This window comes from Microcebus murinus, chromosome 21, assembly GCF_040939455.1.
Source record: "Microcebus murinus isolate Inina chromosome 21, M.murinus_Inina_mat1.0, whole genome shotgun sequence".
In the NCBI taxonomy this organism is placed as follows: Eukaryota; Metazoa; Chordata; class Mammalia; order Primates; family Cheirogaleidae; genus Microcebus; species Microcebus murinus.
Window position 1 is genome coordinate 42,075,662 of NC_134124.1, and position 7,150 is coordinate 42,082,811.

The 7,150-nt window shown below is 63.2% G+C and overlaps 2 pseudogenes; both read left to right on the forward strand.

Annotated features, from left to right (window-relative positions):
• Positions 1 to 437: 437 nt before the first annotated feature.
• LOC142863336 (uncharacterized) lies at positions 438 to 556 on the forward strand (annotated as a pseudogene).
• A 3,787-nt stretch (positions 557 to 4,343) lies between these two features.
• On the forward strand, positions 4,344 to 4,462 carry LOC142863344 (uncharacterized; annotated as a pseudogene).
• Positions 4,463 to 7,150: the final 2,688 nt, after the last annotated feature.

Here is a 7,150-nt window from a genome sequence, read left to right on the forward strand (position 1 = left end):
CCACCCACAGGGCTAGGGGGCGGGCGCAGCTGAAAGGGGTTGTGGGGGAGGGCGGCCCCTGGCTGGGGTCAAAGGGCGAGCGTCCCGCGCGTGCGCAGTCAGCGGCAGGCAGCGACGCGCTGGGGGTGGGCAGCGGGTAGGTGAAGGAGGCCGGGCGAGGAGACGAGGGGGGCTGGGAGGGCTCCACCTTGGCGAGTCCAGCCGTGGAGGCGCATCTTGTGTGGGTGTGAGTGAGTGTGAGTGTGTGTGTGTGTGTGTGTATAGAGAGACAGCCCCCGCCCCGCCCCGCCCCGCCCCGCCCATCACCCCCGTCCCTGGGAGCCCGCGGGACCCGGCCGGGGAACTCAACCGGCCCGGCCCGGCGCGGGAGGCGGCGGCGGGGAAGCCCAGAGAGGCTCGGCTTCTTGAGCGGGGCAGGGGCGCCCTCCGCCGCCGCCGTCTAGGGCCACACCACCCTGAACGCCCCCGATCTCGTCTGGTCTGGGAAGCTAAGCAGGGTCGGGCCCGGTTAGTACTTGGATGGGAGACCGCCTGGGAATACCGGGTGCCACAGGCTGCTGCTTTTTTTTTTTTTTTTTTTTTTGGCCTCTTGTTCTGTCCCCTTTCTGGGAGCGCGGCGGCGGCCCGGGGTGGGGGTCACCCCCACCCTCAGCGCCCGCGCGGTGCCTGGCGCCCCAGCCCGCACCGTGGGGCCTCCTCTTGTCCCAAGCCCCGACACCGCCGCTACGCGGCAGCATGCGTGGCATCTGGACTGTCAGGTCTCAGACCAAAGGTCTGCTCTGTGGGAACCGACACGCTGGAGGAAACCTTGAGAGTCTGAGAGGGGAGGGAGTTCCAGAAGAAGGCCAGGATGTCATTTTGAGGGAGTATGTGACCAGAACTCGTCCCGTTGCTTTTGGGGTTCTATGGGCTACACGCAGGAATCTTTGGTGGTGGCACCTGATGTTGGGGGATCCGGAGTCACACCCAGACCTGCTCCACAGGCCTCCTTTTACTTTTCTCTTCGGATTCATTATTTTTAAAAAGTGTCTCTTACCTCTAGGATTGCATTTTCTTTTCTCTCTCTCTTCAAGCAGATGATGGGAGTACAAGTATTCAGGTGACATGTCACGCCCTTGCCCCCCTCCCCCCTGCGTTCTTTTTTTTTTTTTTTTTTTTGAGACAGAGTCTCGTTTTGCTGCCCAGGCTAGAGTGAGTGCCATGGCGTCAGCCTAGCTCACAGCAACCTCAATCTCCGGGCTCAAGCAATCCTGCTGCCTCAGCCTCCCGAGTAGTTGGGACTACAGGCATGCACCACCACGCCCGGCTGTGTTTTTCTATATATATTAGTTGGCCAATTAATTTCTTTCTATTTTTAGTAGAGACGGGGTCTCGCTCTTGCTCAGGCTGGTTTCGAACTCCTGACCTGGAGCAATCCGCCCGCCTCGGCCTCCCAGAGAGCTAGGATTACAGGCGTGAGCCACCGCGCCCGGCCCCCCCTGTGTTCTTATTCATATACCTCTCATGTTGTTCCAGCGTATTGTGGGGGTACCAATGTTAAGGTCGGGTGCCTTGCCCTCTCCAAGCCTCCCCCCTCGGGTCAGAGCTTCAAGTGCGCCCATCCCCCAGTCGGTGCGCACCCACCCCATGCCTAATGGATGTGTATGCCCCTCCCCTCCCCCCACCCGCCCGACACCCACCCGATGAAGGTGATTCCTCTCTGTCCACTTAGGCGTCCATCCGTTCGTACCAATTTGCTGGTGAGCGCGCTCACGTGGTGCTCGTGTGTCCATTCTTGGGATACCTGGCCTACTGGAACGGGTTCCAGCTCTGGCCAGGAGAACACGAGAGGCGCCCTCTCACCGCTGCTCCTCACAGCCGAATGGCACTCCGTGGTGTCCACGCGCCACATTTTATTGATGCACTCCTGGATGGATGGGCACTCGGGTCGCTTCCACGTCTTTGCGATTGTGAATTGTGCCCTAACTGTCACCCTAACCCTTACCCAGCCCGTCTCCTCTGCCCCTGCCTGACGCACTCCTCCCCGGCCAGGCCCGTCACTGTCCTGGGCCCCCGCCTGACCGGCTCCTCCCCGCCCGGCCTGTCACCGTCCTCTGCCCCTGCCTGACATGCTCCTTCCCGCCCGCCCGGCCTCTCACCGTCCTGGGCCCCTGCCTGACCGGCTCCTCCGTCGCCTGGGCCTTCCAAGGGCTTGGTGTGGACGCTGCTTCCAGGAAGCCCACCAGAAACCCGGCAGCAGGGTGGCCGCAGCAGTCTCCAGCAGCCGTCCCTAAGTCGCGTGAGTGCGGGGGACGTGCCCCCGCTGTGCCGCGGGGGCCCAGCCTGGTGTCTTCCCTGAGGCCCTGCGGCTGCCGGCTGGGCTGCCGCTCCCCGCAAGGGGAGAGCCGCGGAGGTGGGGACCGCCTCCTGATGGGGACGTACACGCAGCTCTCCACGCAGCTCTCCACGTCGGATTCCGGGGCTCTCTGTCCTGCCCGAAGGCCCAGCTGGCCTGCGGGTCCTTAGAGTGGCAAAAACATCCGAAAACTGAGATTGAGGGTCCGGTGGGTGTCTGCACTTTTGTGCTGGGCACCCCAGGGAGGCCCGGGGGCTGGCTGGACAACGTGGTCTGCTGGGCGGGGGGGTTGGAGGAGCAACTGATGCCCTTTGCACTTTGGGTAGCAAGAGTCTGAGGTGTCTCTGAGCCCTGTGCCCTGTGGGGGGGGGCGGGGGGGGAGGAGGAGGAGGAGGAGGAGGAGGTGGGAAGGGCCGGGGCCTGCAGTCCTGTTCCCGGGGTAGCACGGCAAGTGGCTTCTTCCACAGGCTGCTTGGCCTGGGCTCCCTGCACCTGGGCCTTTGGAGGACCGGCCCTGTGCTTGCCAACACTTCCTGCAGGGACCCAGAGCTGGGAGGTGGCATCTCTCAGCCCTGGGTCGGGCAGAGCCCCAGCGGGCCATGCCCACAACCTCTCTCAGCACCGGTCCCCCAGAAGGCTCCTTTGGGACCAGGATTCTCTTGCGGTGACTCTTTAAGGTCTGGCCCCTGGATGGAGGGGCACCAGGAGTAGAGGAGCAGGAAGGGGAAGGGGGTGGCCATGCGAGGGGACACTTTGAGGCCGAGTCCCAGCTTCAGCCTGATCCTCCTGGGAACCCCGCTCTGAGACAAGGAGCCGGGCTTCGCATTCCCACAGCAGCCAGTCGTGGGCTGAGGACACCTGGGGCGTTGGGAACTCCCTGGCTTCTCCTTGGTTTAACGTCTAGAGCTGCTTGTGAATCGCGCCGCCACACACACCCGAGCGCAGGTGTCTTCCGCACAGACTGCGGGCCTCGCTCTTCTGAACGCCGCTAGCTCGCCACCCACCCACGGGTGAACCTGGTCAGGGTGCTTTCTCTAAGGGGCAGACTCTTTTCCGGGCGGGCTACCGGTGTCTCTGTTTGCTCGTTTCTTTCTTCCATTTCGGGAAAGTCTTCCTTGCTGGGTGTGGAAATCTCCTATGCCTTCCCTCGCCTATTCTGTCAGCTTTCAAATTCTCTTTCAGTTGCCACCCTCACAGATGGATTAGGAAACTCTTTCCGGTGCACTCATTAGTGAAATGACCTCCAGGAAGCTGGAATCCAATATCTAATGGCCGATTTTTAGCGAGTCCACACGCCAGGGTGGTCGGGGTCCAATGCAGCCCCGGCCAGGCCCAGGCCCCTTGGACTGGGCCACAGGAGGACACGGAGGAGGGTCCCGGCCCCCACGAAGCGGTGCCGGCAGTTCTCCACGGGCTTGGGCGTTTTCCAGAGGTAGGAGATGGAGGGGACTGATTTCTTCAGCTCCCCCCAAACCACGCCACCCCACCCCACCCATGGGACACATCCCCAGAGAGAGACGCCCCATACACTGGCTGTGCCCCAGCCCTGGCCCGGGGGAATAGGCGGCAGCCCACCCACAGGGCTAGGGGGCGGGCGCAGCTGAAAGGGGTTGTGGGGGAGGGCGGCCCCTGGCTGGGGTCAAAGGGCGAGCGTCCCGCGCGTGCGCAGTCAGCGGCAGGCAGCGACGCGCTGGGGGTGGGCAGCGGGTAGGTGAAGGAGGCCGGGCGAGGAGACGAGGGGGGCTGGGAGGGCTCCACCTTGGCGAGTCCAGCCGTGGAGGCGCATCTTGTGTGGGTGTGAGTGAGTGTGAGTGTGTGTGTGTGTGTGTGTATAGAGAGACAGCCCCCGCCCCGCCCCGCCCCGCCCCGCCCATCACCCCCGTCCCTGGGAGCCCGCGGGACCCGGCCGGGGAACTCAACCGGCCCGGCCCGGCGCGGGAGGCGGCGGCGGGGAAGCCCAGAGAGGCTCGGCTTCTTGAGCGGGGCAGGGGCGCCCTCCGCCGCCGCCGTCTAGGGCCACACCACCCTGAACGCCCCCGATCTCGTCTGGTCTGGGAAGGTAAGCAGGGTCGGGCCCGGTTAGTACTTGGATGGGAGACCGCCTGGGAATACCGGGTGCCACAGGCTGCTGCTTTTTTTTTTTTTTTTTTTTTTGGCCTCTTGTTCTGTCCCCTTTCTGGGAGCGCGGCGGCGGCCCGGGGTGGGGGTCACCCCCACCCTCAGCGCCCGCGCGGTGCCTGGCGCCCCAGCCCGCACCGTGGGGCCTCCTCTTGTCCCAAGCCCCGACACCGCCGCTACGCGGCAGCATGCGTGGCATCTGGACTGTCAGGTCTCAGACCAAAGGTCTGCTCTGTGGGAACCGACACGCTGGAGGAAACCTTGAGAGTCTGAGAGGGGAGGGAGTTCCAGAAGAAGGCCAGGATGTCATTTTGAGGGAGTATGTGACCAGAACTCGTCCCGTTGCTTTTGGGGTTCTATGGGCTACACGCAGGAATCTTTGGTGGTGGCACCTGATGTTGGGGGATCCGGAGTCACACCCAGACCTGCTCCACAGGCCTCCTTTTACTTTTCTCTTCGGATTCATTATTTTTAAAAAGTGTCTCTTACCTCTAGGATTGCATTTTCTTTTCTCTCTCTCTTCAAGCAGATGATGGGAGTACAAGTATTCAGGTGACATGTCACGCCCGTGCCCCCCTCCCCCCTGCGTTCTTTTTTTTTTTTTTTTTTTTGAGACAGAGTCTCGTTTTGCTGCCCAGGCTAGAGTGAGTGCCATGGCGTCAGCCTAGCTCACAGCAACCTCAATCTCCGGGCTCAAGCAATCCTGCTGCCTCAGCCTCCCGAGTAGTTGGGACTACAGGCATGCACCACCACGCCCGGCTGTGTTTTTCTATATATATTAGTTGGCCAATTAATTTCTTTCTATTTTTAGTAGAGACGGGGTCTCGCTCTTGCTCAGGCTGGTTTCGAACTCCTGACCTGGAGCAATCCGCCCGCCTCGGCCTCCCAGAGAGCTAGGATTACAGGCGTGAGCCACCGCGCCCGGCCCCCCTGTGTTCTTATTCATATACCTCTCATGTTGTTCCAGCGTATTGTGGGGGTACCAATGTTAAGGTCGGGTGCCTTGCCCTCTCCAAGCCTCCCCCCTCGGGTCAGAGCTTCAAGTGCGCCCATCCCCCAGTCGGTGCGCACCCACCCCATGCCTAATGGATGTGTATGCCCCTCCCCTCCCCCCACCCGCCCGACACCCACCCGATGAAGGTGATTCCTCTCTGTCCACTTAGGCGTCCATCCGTTCGTACCAATTTGCTGGTGAGCGCGCTCACGTGGTGCTCGTGTGTCCATTCTTGGGATACCTGGCCTACTGGAACGGGTTCCAGCTCTGGCCAGGAGAACACGAGAGGCGCCCTCTCACCGCTGCTCCTCACAGCCGAATGGCACTCCGTGGTGTCCACGCGCCACATTTTATTGATGCACTCCTGGATGGATGGGCACTCGGGTCGCTTCCACGTCTTTGCGATTGTGAATTGTGCCCTAACTGTCACCCTAACCCTTACCCAGCCCGTCTCCTCTGCCCCTGCCTGACGCACTCCTCCCCGGCCAGGCCCGTCACTGTCCTGGGCCCCCGCCTGACCGGCTCCTCCCCGCCCGGCCTGTCACCGTCCTCTGCCCCTGCCTGACATGCTCCTTCCCGCCCGCCCGGCCTCTCACCGTCCTGGGCCCCTGCCTGACCGGCTCCTCCGTCGCCTGGGCCTTCCAAGGGCTTGGTGTGGACGCTGCTTCCAGGAAGCCCACCAGAAACCCGGCAGCAGGGTGGCCGCAGCAGTCTCCAGCAGCCGTCCCTAAGTCGCGTGAGTGCGGGGGACGTGCCCCCGCTGTGCCGCGGGGGCCCAGCCTGGTGTCTTCCCTGAGGCCCTGCGGCTGCCGGCTGGGCTGCCGCTCCCCGCAAGGGGAGAGCCGCGGAGGTGGGGACCGCCTCCTGATGGGGACGTACACGCAGCTCTCCACGTCGGATTCCGGGGCTCTCTGTCCTGCCCGAAGGCCCAGCTGGCCTGCGGGTCCTTAGAGTGGCAAAAACATCCGAAAACTGAGATTGAGGGTCCGGTGGGTGTCTGCACTTTTGTGCTGGGCACCCCAGGGAGGCCCGGGGGCTGGCTGGACAACGTGGTCTGCTGGGCGGGGGAGTTGGAGGAGCAACTGATGCCCTTTGCACTTTGGGTAGCAAGAGTCTGAGGTGTCTCTGAGCCCTGTGCCCTGTGGGGGGGGGCGGGGGGGGAGGAGGAGGAGGAGGAGGAGGAGGTGGGAAGGGCCGGGGCCTGCAGTCCTGTTCCCGGGGTAGCACGGCAAGTGGCTTCTTCCACAGGCTGCTTGGCCTGGGCTCCCTGCACCTGGGCCTTTGGAGGACCGGCCCTGTGCTTGCCAACACTTCCTGCAGGGACCCAGAGCTGGGAGGTGGCATCTCTCAGCCCTGGGTCGGGCAGAGCCCCAGCGGGCCATGCCCACAACCTCTCTCAGCACCGGTCCCCCAGAAGGCTCCTTTGGGACCAGGATTCTCTTGCGGTGACTCTTTAAGGTCTGGCCCCTGGATGGAGGGGCACCAGGAGTAGAGGAGCAGGAAGGGGAAGGGGGTGGCCATGCGAGGGGACACTTTGAGGCCGAGTCCCAGCTTCAGCCTGATCCTCCTGGGAACCCCGCTCTGAGACAAGGAGCCGGGCTTCGCATTCCCACAGCAGCCAGTCGTGGGCTGAGGACACCTGGGGCGTTGGGAACTCCCTGGCTTCTCCTTGGTTTAACGTCTAGAGCTGCTTGTGAATCGCG